General features: G+C 41.7%; 1 long non-coding RNA gene across 1 annotated transcript; it reads right to left on the reverse strand.

The window, feature by feature from the left end:
• Positions 1 to 1,947: 1,947 nt before the first annotated feature.
• On the reverse strand, positions 1,948 to 13,298 carry LOC113141373 (uncharacterized). Its single transcript, XR_003296735.1, has 3 exons — positions 13,131 to 13,298; positions 11,300 to 11,364; positions 1,948 to 2,829 (listed from the first exon to the last, which is right to left on the reverse strand). It is a non-coding gene; the product is annotated as an uncharacterized LOC113141373 (long non-coding RNA).
• Between the last annotated feature and the right edge of the window lie 1,880 nt (positions 13,299 to 15,178).

Below are 15,178 nucleotides of genomic sequence, written 5' to 3' on the forward strand. Positions count from 1 at the left end.
TATTAAATGCATGTTAAAACAGCAAACAAAGCTAGTATATTTAAAAGACTACAGAGAGGAAATTACAGAATGTAACCAAGTATATTGAATTGCAATTAAAGAAGACTGTAAAGTCTCATATGACAATATAAAACATGTTGTAAATGTTAGGGTTTAGCTCAGTAAGAAAGCTTGAGAGGAAGACTGGAAGGCAACAATACAGAAATTGAATACAAAATCCTCATAACACAAATCACATCAGTGTAAGAGTTAAATTAAATAGGCAGAAACAAGGTCACATTTCAGTCCAGGTAGATCAATTCAGGTAGTTCCAGGTTAGAAACAAAAAACAGAACCAGCATCAGGCCAGATAATTGGAAGAAACTAAGGGAAGCTCAGAAAAGGGCAACGAGCAACAGGCAGGAGCAAGTTCAGGAAAACAAATCAGGCTTACTAATTAATTCAGGTCAAGCAGTCAAAAAGAACTCTTAATTCAATTTCAATTCAATTTATTTGTGTAGCGTCACATCACAATACAACACATTTCAAGGCACTTTACAAAAAAACAAAAAACTCAACAAATCCCTTGTGAGCAAGCACTTGGTAACAGTGGAGAGGAAAAACTCCCTTTAACGGAAGAAAAAACCTCCAGCAGAACCAGGCTCAGTTTGGGCGGTTAGGGTGAGTGGATAGAGGAGAGAGAAAAGAACAGCAACAATAAACAACAAATTGACACTGCAGGTTGGTGGAGCCAGTAATTGCACATCAGCGTTATACAGCTCCAGGACCAGGGACACCTGCAGAAGGCATAGAGAGAGAGGGAGAGAGCACAAACTAGGAGAGAGAGAGAGAGCACAAAGTTAGTGACATTCAATGGTGGAATATACATGTGAGGAGGGAGGAGAGGAGGAGAGGGCAAGGGAAGGGACAGGAGGGTTAGGGTAGGGGAGCTCAGTTCACTGATGGTCCTCGGGCAGTCTAGGCCTATAGCAGCATAACTAAGGGATGGTTCAGTGTTACCTGAAGCCAGCCCTAACTATACGCTTTGTCAAAAAGGAAGGTTTTAAGTCTAGCCTTAAAAGTATGGAGACTCTGACTCCCATTCTGCTTTTGGAAACTCTGGGAACCACAAGTAGACCTGCACTCTCAGAGGGAAGTGCTCTTATGGGTTAATATGGTACTATGAGGTCTTTAAGGTATGAAGGAGCTTGATCATGAAGGGATTTGTATGTGAGAAGAAGGATTTTAAATTCTATTCAATATTTTACAGGGAGCCAATGAAGAGAAGCTAATATAGGAGAAATATGATCTCTTTGCTAGTTCCTGTCAGGACTCTGGCTGCAGGATTCTGGATTAACTGGAGGCTTTATATGGAGATACTGGGACATCCAGATAATAATGAGTTAAAGTAATCTAGCCTTGAGGTAACAAATGCTTGGACTAGTTTTTCTGCATCATTTTGTGACAGGATGTTTCTGCCGTTCGTGTCATACCTGTCAAGTCTCCGGTAAGCCGAATCAGTTAATTCCTGTCGCCCCGTTGAAACCAATCCCGGTAACTGGGGAACCATTCGAACCATGTTATTGTTGACTGTGTTGGTCCACTACTCAAAACCAAATCCGGAAATCAGTACATCCTCACTATAATGTGTGCTGCCACACGTTATCCTGAGGCAGTACCACTTCGCTCGTTAAAAGCTCGTGCCATAGTCAAGGCACTTCTTAAATTCTTCTCAACTTTCGGTCTTCCAAAGCATGTTCAAAGTGATCAAGGATCAAATTTCATGTCCAAAATCTTTGCCTAGGTTATGTCAGAGCTCAATATCAAACATCAAACGTCCAGCGCATACCATCCCAAGAGTCAGGGCGCATTAGAAAGGTTCCACCAAACTTTAAAAAGCATGATTCGAAAGTTCTGCACTCAGTCAAATCGTGAATGGGACGAAGGGCTACTGTTGTTGTTGTTCGCTGTGAGGGAAACTTGCCAGGAGTCGTTAGGATTGAGTCCAGCTGGTTTAGTTTTTGGCCACATTGTGGGTGGACCGTTGCGTCTGCTTTGTGAAACATGGCTCTCAGATAAGCCAAGCCCAGAGAAAAACATTTTAGACTATGTCAGTTCGTTTAAAGAAAGGCTACATCATGCTTTCGATGTAGCGCGTGAGTTGCTTTCAAGGGCACAGTCCAAAATGAAAGCCAACTATGACAAAAAAATCTGTTACACAGACTTTTCAGCCAGGTGACCGTGTGTTAGTCTTGTTGCCCATTGTTGGTTCCGGGTTGCAAGCCAAGTTTTCTGGTCCCTACGTAGTTGACTGTAAACTTAGTGAAACTGATTATGTAATCCAGACCCCTGACCGTAAGAAAAACATAAACATTGTGCCACATAAACATGCTCAAAAAGTATGTTGACCGGGAGAATGATCTCTCTTCTCCTGTAGTTATTCCTGTTACCTCTGTGTCTGTCACCCGGCCGTCATACAGACTCAGTGAGGACGGATTAAGTGACAAACATAGTTCTGTCCCCTGTGCACGTTTTCAGAACTCGGAACAATTTAGACCGTTATTTGGCGCACTTGTTAGAACCCGCCCGAGCTGACATTCGTGAGCTCATCAACAGTAACCTAGTACTTTTTAATGACATTCCCACCCAAACCGATATGTTAAGCCATGATATTGATATAGGAACTCACAAACCAATAAAAAAACATGCTTACCGTGAACCCCCGAACAAATGTGCATTAATGCAGCAGGAAGTTAAATATCTCCTAGATCATGGTTTCGCTGATCCAAGTAACAATCCATGGAGTTCGCCTTTTCTTCTTGTTCCCAAACCCGATCAAACATTCAGATTCTGTAACGATTACCAAAAAGTAAACGCCATTACTAAACCAGATTCGTTCCCATTGCCATGCATGGATGACTGTATAGACCGTGTAGGTGCTGCCAAATATGTCAGCAAACTAGACCTCCTTAAAGGATATTGGCAGGTTCCCCACGTGAGAGAACAGTAACTTGTATTATGTTATAATTATTATTTAAGTGCATGAAGAAACAACTTTGTGTATTCATAGAAAGTAAAGAAAAACGACGGCATATGTCGCATTTGCTTATGAAACGTAAATGTTATGTTTGAGTATTATTTTGGCTGTTTTAAATTTATTTAAATTGTATTTTGTTTATATTTGGCTACATTTGATCAGAAATAATGATTTATCCCTTTTCTTGTTTATTTTTCTTCTAAGGTTAATAACCCATTTGAGTCTCATCTACGTGAGCCAATTTGAACAGTCTAACCTGCCAAACTGCCAAATACAAAAGTTGAAAGGAGATTCTGGAGTTGTTCCTTGTGTCCCCTGTAGTTGACTGATGCTTTTTCGAGTTAGAAGCAAAAGTTGATGTGCAAAATTCCCAGATAACTATGCTTTTTATACACAATATAGTATACACAATAGTGTATAAAAAGCATGATATAATTAAAAGAAGTAGAACTTTATAACTTATATAAAGAAATACTCTTTGTAATACATGTGGCCATCTTTTGTAGGTTCAGTGCCTAATATATTTTCAACAGCTTTATTACAATAGCAACACATCCTCAATTTTGAGACATTTTAGAGCAAAACACGAGCACAACTTCTGGAAGTGGACCAGCAGCTACTGGCAACCAAGGTATGTGACTTCTGGTCAGTCACCTGTTTGTCAGTTGCTGTCTTTATAAGGTATCTTAAATAGTGCATAGTCATGTATTACTTCAGTGTTATTATAAATACTTTCTGTATTGCAGGAATCAGAAAACAAATGATTGATGGGGCCTTGATCAATATGATAGTCAAAGATTACCACCCATTTTCAATTGTTGAAAGATGCAGGGTTTAGGGAGTTTGTAGAGGTGTTGGACCCAACCTATATTCTTCCATCCCGCCAGGCATTAAAAAACATGGTTCAGGAAAAATACAAGGAGGCCAAAGAGGAGGCTAAGGAAGAAGTGAAAAAGGCCAGAGCTGTAAGCCTAAGATGAGTTAATTAATGGCAGGGTGTCTTTAAGCAGTCTAGTCAGGATGGGGTAAGAATTGTGGGAAGAGAAGCTGACTTGTTACTTTAGTTGGGAATCATTTACAGACTGAGTACTTATCTTTTATTGCCAGACTGGTGTGTCATCCGAAGTGCCAGAAAAACACAAACTGTCATAATAATCATGTTTGACTAAACACTCAGAACAGAAGACAAAAAGAGGCAAGGAAAAGAGGAAAGAGAGAAAGATGACAACAGATGGGCGAGGCGGAGGCTGCTAATTGATTAGCTACTGTACAGAGAGAAAGTCAGAAGCGTACTGCTAGGGTGTAAATCCCACAACCCCACCCTCATCCTCCAAAAAGTGACTGAGGCTAGACAAAGGCAATTATACACTCTCTTAGGCCTTATCAGGCCTTATATGATCTGCTGCACCTCCAGGCCAATTCTCTGCTGTTTAAAACCATCTCTGGCTGGTATTACTAACACTGCGGGGACCAAAATCTGTTTATACGCTCACATTGTGGAGACTCATCCTTCTTCATGGAGATCATTGATAGAGTAATGACTTTGTTTTACAGTTCAGGTGAGATTAGGGTTAGGTTGCTTTTAGGTTTGGACAAATAGTGGTTATGGCCAAGGTTACAGGAAACAATTAGGTTTAGAGTTAGGGTTAGGTTTGGGGTTAGGGTTGGGGTTCATGGTGCCTTGTTGGACCTTATGGCACAGGCCTATAGATGTTCACTGGACCAAACTTTCACATGTAAAAAAGCTGAGGTGAGTGAAAAGGTAAGTAATGCTCCAGTCAAAAGTGGCCGAACATTATGGTAGATGATTATTGCATGAAAAATGAAATATTTAAAGGTGGCTTTGACTGAAAATACCCATGTGAATGGATCTACCTATATATCTGAAAGTGTGCCTATAGGGAATTGAATCCTGTCCTCCCATGTGCCAAATCTATGGCATTGCCTCTACACCAAGGTAGTGTGCTTTAACTCTGTGTCTATGTGGATGCATAGACACAGGGCAAAGGGTAACTGAAAACACTGGGTTTCCAAGGCAAACTACCTTGGTGTAGGGAAAATGGTCCTGGGGGGGATTGAACCCAGATCTTCCACTCCCAGGTTCTATGTTTTTGCCATTACACCATTGCTAGGGGTATTTTTCTAGCAAAAAATACTCGGCTATATAGACTGCAAGTCAGGAAAACACTCCTCTCCCAAATTCTGTAAATAAAAAATAATATAATATATACAGGATATATACAGGTTCTAGGGTCGAGGGTTAGGGTTAGAATAAAGTTAAAATAAAGGTTAGGGTTAGGGTTTAGGGACGAGGGTTAGGGTTAGAATAAAATTAAGGTGAAGGTTAGGGTTAGGATTAGAGACAGGTTAGGGTTAGAATAAATGAGATAAGGAGGCCAGAAAGGAGGGGGAACAAGAGAAAGAAGAGAAAATTTACCGAATAAATCAGGCGGCTTCCAGAGAGGCAAATGAACACGTTGGGACAGGGGAGCATTAAATCCTTTGGGTGTAATGGTCCCCAGTTTCTCTATCTAGCTTTTCGGCTCTCTTCCTCTGCCCACAAGTCCAGTGGACTCCTGCTTCAACACCTGTTATGATAAGGTGGTTTATGGAATGTAATCTCAAATGTCTGTAAAGCGGAGTTTGTATTGTGCCAGCCTTAATATTATATAAGTGCTGTTTGATACGGGTGTGAATTGTGTGTTTTGTTTCCCCCCACATAATGCTTCTTACAGAGTGTGCATGTGATAATATATATGATATTTCAGCTGTGGAGTGTGAATGATCCCAGGGTTGGAAATGTTGTATTGTTGTGGATGTTGTGAATGATTTTCTGGTTAGAATAATGGTGTTGAAATGTGTTCTGTACTGGATGGTTGTGGCTGGTATATTTTGAACGGACCAGTAGGTCCTGTAAATTGGGATCTTTTTCTATAGGCGGAGATTACCTTGTAATTCTGGATGGAAGGGTGGTGGATCTGTATGCGTGTAAAGTTACGTTTAATGTGGCCATGTAGTTTCGTGATGATGTGAGAAAAAGTGGATATAAAAGGTAGTATTTGGTCTGTGGATGTATGTATAAGAGAAGTGGGATCCAGTGGAGTGGTTGCCGTCTGTTGTGAAGCAAGTGAGCGAGTGGGAGCGAGAGAGGCCAAGGTATAATTTTTAACATAACAGAGAAAATGTATGGAATAATGTCTCTTCCTGAGACTATGGAAGAGGATTTGTGTTGCTGGCTGGAAATCAGATTGTAAGGATGAGATACGATGAAATCTAAATGATTTGTGACTTGATGATACCTAAGGTATGCTTACGATGGTAACTATATTTGTGTAGTAATGCATGTGTATCTGTTTTTAAAAAAAATTTGGTCTGCATTTTTTTGTGAGTACTGTCTACGGGTGCAAAGAATACTGTAATGTCTAAAAAGTTAACTTGGTGTGGATGCAGGGTGTATTTAACTTTAATTGCAGGATGATGATTGTTCAAAGTGTTTATAAATTCTGGAAAGAGATCAGTGTTGTGAGTCCAGGCATCAAAAATGCCATCTAGAAAACAGAGAAAGAATAGTGGCTTGTATCTACACTTGGCCAGTGCTTCTCGCTCCCACTCGCTCATATAAATGTTAGCATAGGAAGGTGCATATCTCTGGCCCATGGCTGTTCCATGAATCTGAAGTTAGTATTTATCATTAAAACAAAAATCGTTGTTTTTTAGACATATGGAAAGGAGTTGAATGACCATTTGGTCTGGTCTGTTGGGATCTGGATATTTCTGGAAAATAGATTGAACTGCTTGGATACCAAGATCTGTGTCTATGTTTGTGTATAAACTGTCGATGTCAATTGTAAACAGATAAGCTTGATCTGGAACAGCCATGGGCCTGATGATATCCAGAAAGTGGTAAGTGTCCTTTATGTAGCTGGGGTGGTTTTGTGGAAAGTGGGTTCAAATAATGATCTATATATTGTGAGATATTGTACAATGTGCTATTGCAGTCTGAAACAATGGGTCTGCCAGGAGGAACCTCAGAGGGAACAGTCCAAGTAAGTGAATCTTTATGAATTTTTGGTAAAAGGTAGAACTGTCTAGGGCGTGGGTCATTTGGTCCATATAAGAAGTTTTTTTGCTGTGACGTATTTTTGTTTGTAAATTTCATCTATTATCTGCCTTAACTGGAGATGAGTGTTGAGTTGAATACTAGCCAGGATGGGTTTGTAATGCTTCGTATTGGTCAATTGTCTATTTGCCTCCAGTAAGTACTGTTGTCTGTCCATTATCACAACTGTTGAGCCTTTATCTGCTGGTTTTATTATGATATTGGGATTATGAATAAGTTGATGAAGGGCCCTGCGCTCGGTCCTCTGTAAATTATCCGGGATGTCGGCAGGGGGGCGGAACCTATGTAGAACCTGTCTATCCATCTGGATGAGTCTGTGTGTTTGTGCCTCCAGCTGGGATGGTTGAGATTCCCAGTTGGAGGCATATGTAAATGGCTGCTGTTGTTGTTTTTTTTTTTGTAGGTGAAAGTAGTCTGTAAATTTAACGCGTCTGTGGTACCTGTATAAGTCCCTCTGAAGTTCCTCCCAGTCATATGTAGTGGGCCGTGGAATGAATGAAAGTCCTTTTTCCAGGAATTGTATTTGAGCTGGAGACAGTGAGGAGTTTAGACAAATTATAAATGCTAGATTGTTCGGGATGAGACTGCAATGTAGTGGACCTGGGTGAGTAGTTCTGGTGAGTAGCAGAAGCAGAGTGCATATGTACTTGGATCGCAGTGCAATGAACCGGATTAGATGTCTGTGCTTGGAAATGTGATGCTGGCCTATTTGTAGAGTGCCTTTAACTGTTTTATTGATGTTTGTTTAGCATCCTGATCCTTGTTATTTATTCCCACTGATAGAACAACCACCTTTGTAGATGGAGTAGGTGGTGTTTTCTCACATATTTTTAGTAAATGGTACAGGCAGACGCCAGGGTAACTGTCAAGTTGAATATTGGAGTTGTAGTAGGAAGGGATGCGATTGATGTTTGAGTCCCCAATAATTAACACAAGTTTATTTGGTTTAATTCTCCAATCTTGTAACTTCCTGTGTGGTCAAGCCAAGTGGTACGTGGATTTAAATGGGATTTTGGGAATCAAAGTAGAGCATGGCCGAGTGAAATGTTGGTGAAGGACTGGTTGATGTGAATTTTGTGAGGTGGGGGATTGCTCCGGTCGGATGGGCCTTGGGCCTACATCATTTTCAAAGAGTGAGGAGGAGGGTTCAGATTGGGTCTTCGTGGTCAATTGGACCTTATGAGCCCCGTTCATCATTTTTTTCTTCGTTTCGCTTTGTTTGTCTGGCTCCGCCACTGTATGATTACTTTGATCAGGTTGCCCCATCCGACTGGAGCTGTCAACTTTACCTAAAGGGGTTGAAGGAAAAATAGAAATTATATCCTGAGTTGCAACAGATACATTTGATTCAGTGTCTGAGGCACTCAGTGTTACTGTAACTAGTTCCAATGCATGGTTATTGTGTGCCTTGGGTGCTGGATGAATTTCTACATCTACGTCCCTCCCTGATTTTACAGGTGGGGGAATTCCGGTTTGAGCAATTACTGTTGTATTGTTAATTTTGTCATGATCCTGATGTGGAGATATAACAGACACTGTAATGTGATCTGGTGTAGGTATCCTGGTTATAGTGTGATCCGTAGGTGATGGTTGATGGTTTGAAATCATTTTTAATTGTTCAATGTTGTCATGTTGTGAGGGGTCCAAGAGGATTCTTTTCTCGCTTTGGGGCAGAGGAATCGAGGTATCCCATGGACAGGAAACTGGGGCCATTGATGTTTTGTCAATTTTCCCAACCATTTATATACTGGGTGTGTGTAGTATTGTGCTGTGGGGATATGCTCTTTGGCCTCTATCACTGTTACGTGAGAGGCTTTGGTTTGTATGGTTTGCTCTGTTAGTTGTGGTGTTGTCCCAGGCTCCAGGCTGAGGGGCTGTCCCCTTGCTACGCCAGCTTCTATCTTCTATAGGTGGAGATGGAATAAGTGATGTAGTAGGGTGAGTTGATTGTCTGAATTGTTCAATTTCCTCTGCTAAGGAGATCCTCGGGCCTAGGTACAGTGACAATTTGTGTGGTACCTGTGCTTTAAGCAGTGGTGGAAAGTCTTCTTTCTTCTGACCTTCCTCACTCCGTGGTTGTAAATTGTTCAATTCACTAGCTACAGCCAGATCAGACTGGGATGGAGGGTGAGGTGGGTTGGGGCCCGGGCAGGGATGTATACCCAGTAATTGTTCCACAGTATATATGGTATCTAAGTTAAGTCTGTTTGAGTATGGTTTTTGTTGTATTATGGTAGGAGGAAATTTGAATAATGATCCTGGAGTATTTTCATAATACACTGCATCCAATTGGTGGTGTTATCAATGATTCTATTTCTAGTGTGTTCTGTTGGTGCTACTGGTCTGATGAAGTCTGTCAATCAATTGACCTCTCTCATCATACCTGGGGGAAATGTGTGTGTGTGAATGGCATTATCTACTATTTGTTTGTGATGTATTGCTTGTATTAAATTAAAGTACTGTTTACTAATTAATCTAGTGTCTGCCTCTGGTGGTTCAGTCAGTCTTGGAATATTGGTGTAAATATGTTGTTTTTGCAGTGGAGAAGGTGTAATATGTCTAACATGGTCTATGTTTGGTGCTGGGTACAATGAGATCTGAGTGGTTGTGGAGTGTAATTATGTTTGTATGTATGTTCTGTGCATGTTGTGTCTCTTCATGCCCGTTTTTAGCTGAATTGCATGACCGATTATAGTGTCTCAAATTTTCCAGGACTTCTTTTCAGCTTGTTGTGGTTTTGTTCCTTGTGGTGCTGTCCAGTTGGTGAGAGTTCCAGAGTTCCTGAAGGAGATAGTGGCCAGAGACTCCGAAATGGTGTTAGTCCAGTTTTGGTTATAATCTTTTCTAAGGAGCCATGGAAAGGTGATTAAAAACTACTTTTATTTAAAACAAAGACATTTTTTTGTTTAAAAACAAGTAAGATTAAAGCTCCTTATGGAGTATAAGAGAATTTTAAAAAAACAGGGAATCCATGCCGTGCAATAAAGCAAATAAAAACACCTGACGTTCTGCAATCCTGTTGCTTCCTCAGAGGTGCTCGTGCTGAACAACGTGTGGTGTATGTATAGAATTTGTGAGGGAAGTGGTTCAGGCCCTCCTCACCAAACTCATGTAGCCAATCAGAAAGTCTCTAGGGTGGGTGGCATTTCCTCTGTTAGTGGTTATGGGCAACGTTACAGGAAACAATTAGGTTTAGAGTAAGAGTTAGGATTAGGGTTAAGGTTAGGTTAAGAGTCAAATAATATCTTCAGAGCTGCAGATATGCATGTTTTACTTTTTTGATAAAAAGCCAAAGGAGTGTGTGTGCACTAGCATAACTGTTTCTTTAAGGACTATTTTTTACCTTGGGTATAAGGCAGTTTTTTACTCCTTTACTTCACAGTGACACAAGCTGTATTATCATTCCCACCCACACACATTCCACACAATAGCAACATTAATATTAACACCTTATGCAATGTTGGCTTTGAGCTTCCTTTCCTGATGTCCTGATGACTGAGTGTATGTGTCACTGTGGGCCAGTGTAACGGGGCCTGAGCTGTATAGAGTCATAGCAGACTCTTATGAGGTGTGTGACTGAGCTGTGTCGCTGTATTATGACGTCATCAGAGCGAGCCCCGCAGGAGGATATGGACGCAGAACCTGGAATCACAACAGAGGCGTTTGTACAAACAATGCAGACTGCTGTGAAACACTTGGCTGGCCGAGCATTAGCCCTCTGATGGACGGACAGAGACGAATGGTGCTACGCTTGTTTGATTGACACACAGTCGCAGGCTTTTCACGAGTGTCTGTTGGGTTTCCCATCAGATTTTCTCGTGAAGTGCTTCGACCTGTTGCTGCAAACGCTTTGGACAGACTGATTCATCCCTGCTGTTTCTGCTTTCCTCCGTGCAAAAGGATCGAGGCTGATGATGGTAGAATCCGCGGTGCTGCAGAAGTGATTTTGGAGAAGCTAAAGACTAGAGAAAAACACAATCTCATTGAGCCGATCTGGGGGTATAGAAAGCCTGATAAACTGCAACTGCTGGCACAGCTGGTTGATTCATGGAGGCCCGGGCTGGAGTGACAATGTCATTTTGATGCAGAAGAAAATCTTTTGATGTTTGTGCTATTAAATTATGCAACATTAGGAAACCTGTCCTCTGCTGTGCTATGCTTACCACAAACTCAAGGTCGTCATCTGTCAGTGAGTCATCGTTACTCTGGATCACCTGGGGCACCTCATCTGTAAAAACATCCACATCGTAGCTGTCATCATGCCTCAAAACAACTTGCACATCGCTAACCAGTACTACATTCAACACATTGCCCTGCCGTGATACCTCTATGGCTCTGTTTATTACATCAACCAGCCTCTCCCCTAATGAGTGCAGGTATCTGTTCGGTGTTGTTGTCAGTGTCTGTGTCTTGAGAATTAATAGGCTGCCTTAGCCCTAGCATCATAGGTAGGAATGTCCCTAACACTGATGTCACCTGCTCCGTGCAGCGGGGTGTTGGCCGTGGACACATGGTCATGTGCAAAACTAGTAGATAGTGGGCTCTGTGGCTGCAGAGGGGGCTCTGCACTCACTGAACCAATGACCCTACCCGGCATGGTCTGATCAGCAGCATACACATAGGTCGGGTCCTCCTGACTCTGTGCAGCATCTGCTAAGACGCCGTGTTTAGACACTGTGGTGTCGTGTATAATGGAACCTATATATGACTAAGTGTAAGGAGGAACCAATGAGAAGTGAGGGGTACATTAGGGTGTAACACGGGGTGTGTTGAATGGGGGCTGGAGAATAATAAAAGCGTTTTGTGTTCAGAGAACTCACGAGTACAGAAGTATTCTTCATAAAATACGACAGACACGGCGCCCCGCAGGAGACGGTTGATTTTTCTTTTGAGCTGTTCTGATTTCATATGCGTGTTTTCAGACAATCTGAGAAAATCAGCAGGGCATAGTGCTACATTGAGATATTCAGAGTTTGGTAATGGTGGAGTGTACAACATGTTCATAAAATATGTATGTATGTATTCTCTCACGTCTCTACAGCCCAGCGTAGGAATTCATCATGTGACATAGCAGGCCTAGGGTAGTCATTATCAATAGCGGCACCCTTCTGATTGTCATGCCCATCCATTTTTAAAAACTATTGTATTTTGTCTAAAATAACGCTAATCAGCTGTTGTGTATCTGTTAGGTGAGATGTACAGGCTGCTGTTGTGTGTGTAACGTACGATTCTAGCTTTGTATGAGATGCAAGAAACTGCTCTACCCTGCTATTCAAACAATCATGCTTTTCATCTAACCCTGTGATGTTTTGCAGCAAGCACAGAGAAAGTGTTTTCACCACTAGTCTGTGTTGCTACATCGGATACACCTGCTGCAGCAATGGGCTGCTCATGTACTGCAACCGACTCTGTGGCTACAGCAGCAGTATTAACCTCTGAAGTAGAAGGTACAGAACTGGCTTTGTCTGACTCACTATATGTAGAAGAAGAAAAATAATAAGAATTGGATGCGTCACCTTCACTATCTGACTGTGGGGAAGAAGGCCCTGAATCGCATGTGTCTGACCCACTACCTGTAGAATTCTGTGTGTAGAAGCAGCTGTGTGCCGGGGGGGGGGGGGGGGGAAGCCAGATAATCAGCTAGTAATGCCTTAGAGTCTGCATAAATGTGTGCAGCTCCTTCACCACCACCACCAGTACCCACTGCAACAGCGCCTGCCTCCGTATTTGGACGTGGGGAAGATGAAGAATGGCCACAAGCAGCTGTATCAGCATCCCATGGCAACACTTGCCCTACAGCCCACAGGTCAGCAGGCGGGGTTACACAGGGTGTTTGCAATAGCGGTCTCTCACACCACCACTGAGACTACTGTGTCAAACCCTGATTTGACCCACACTGAGTGGACAACAACAACTCTGTAAAGTCTACTGTTGAATATAAGGATTTCACATCACCTTGAAATGAAACCGCTGCAATACTCTGCTCCTACTCACACAGTGTTGCTGAATTCAGATTCTCCAGGAGCTGTTCTGCAGAGGCCGTCTCTGATGCCAACAGTTCGTACTCAACAACACCAGGTGGCATTTCAACAGGGCTATTCTTGTCTCTCTGTCCACAGGGCCTTGTATGGTGAGGAGTCTCTCACTCTTTTAGCAGCCTTCAAATCATCTGCACACACACATTTCAAAATACTGTATTTATATATAGCTATTTATTATACAATGTATTTAATTAGTGATGAAATACATTTTCCCTCCTACCTTCTGAGTGATAATACCCCTGCTGGTCACTGGGGGTTAACGCATCCTCCCAGGGTGCTCACTCGTAATAAATCAGTTGCGCCATGGTGGGAGGTGTCGCACGCACACGTCTGTAGGTAACACCATACCCAACCCCCATCACTGATAATCTACTAGTAGCCAGTAGTAGCAGTAGCACTGCACATGTATTGAACGTCAACCGTTCTAAAGCTGATACGCTGTTTTTCTCTAAATCAGCCTTGTACTTACCGCCTCTACTTATCTGTCCTAAAGGCACCCACTCTCGACGCCTCTCCAGAGATATTCTACCAGACTGTAGGTCCCCAGGGTTTTCTGCAAACGCCACACAGTGCCATTTTTAAATACCAGTATGGTATTCCCCTGTTTTGCGTGTATACTCTCGCATGCAACAGCCAGATGCACTAAACGTGCAACCCTCACCATTGTAACACAGCTCTAACTTTAGGATTGCCATAAAAACACATTATTTTGCTTAAAAAACATAATGTATCTGACAAAAAAACCTATGCATTGCGTCTTCTCTCTCTTACCTTTATTAGTCTCCTCTCCTATGCACAATTTGTCCAATAGCACTCCTGACACAATCCCGTTTCCTGTTGAAACTTGTTTTTTATCACTATCCCATAGTAACAGAGCGAGAAAAAAAACTATGCAACTTGATAACATTGTAGAATAAATATTTGAAAAAAAGACGCACCTTTAACAAACAACTGCCAGATGACTCGCTGTCCACTAGCGCCCTTGACGTGCACCTGACGGATTATGCTTTTTTCAAATATAATAATACAAATTCAACTACTCTCTCTATAAAACTGCTGTTAAGTCAGACAAAGAGGTTACATGCCTGAAGGGAAGATCAGCATGTTTTCCTCTGTGTTTTTTACTAGTAATTACCTCATCAAAAAAAAAAAGATCCGCAGCGTTCTTAACACTGGTATCAAATGCAGGGCTAACCAGATGCGACCTTACGCACGCACACATGCACGCATGCATACGTCATATGCATACATCTCCACGCAACCAATAGGAATTAGCGTACAGTTTTTTTTAAATTTGCACAACCCACAACCGCCTCCAACCAATAACAATTAGCACCGCCTAGGAGTATATAACGTAATTTTATTTTATTGGTTCATGATGTCACACACACAAAAACCAGTTCTACTTGTCATTTTGTACCGTCCACCTGTTCCTTACTCAGAGTTTTTAACTGAATTCCCTGACTTCCTGTCTGATTTAGTGCTTAGATCAGATAAAGTCATTATAGTGGGAGATTTTAACATTCATGTAGATGTTGAAAATAACAGCCTCAGCATTGCATTTAATTCTATATTAGATTCAATTGGTTTCATTCAAAACGTTAATAAACCCACCCACTGTTTTAATCACACCCTTGATCTTGTTCTGACCTATGGCATCGAAATTGAACATCTAATAATTTTCCCCCCAAATCCTGTTTTGTCAGATCATTCTTTAATAACTTTCGAATTTAAAATGATGGATCATGCAGCGTCTGGAAGAAAATTCCACTACAGCAGATGTTTATCTGACAACGCTGTTAATAAATTTAAGAAAATGATTCCATCTTTATTTACATCTATGCCAAGTATAAACATAATGGAGGGCAGCTGCCTTAATCCTACTCCCTACCAAATTGATCATGTTGTTGACAGCGCTGTAACCTCACTGCATGAAACGCTTGATTCTGTAGCCCCTCTGAAAAAGAAGTTAGTGATTCAGAGAAGACTAGCCCCATGGTA

This window comes from Mastacembelus armatus, chromosome 8, assembly GCF_900324485.2.
Source record: "Mastacembelus armatus chromosome 8, fMasArm1.2, whole genome shotgun sequence".
Taxonomy (NCBI): Eukaryota; Metazoa; Chordata; class Actinopteri; order Synbranchiformes; family Mastacembelidae; genus Mastacembelus; species Mastacembelus armatus.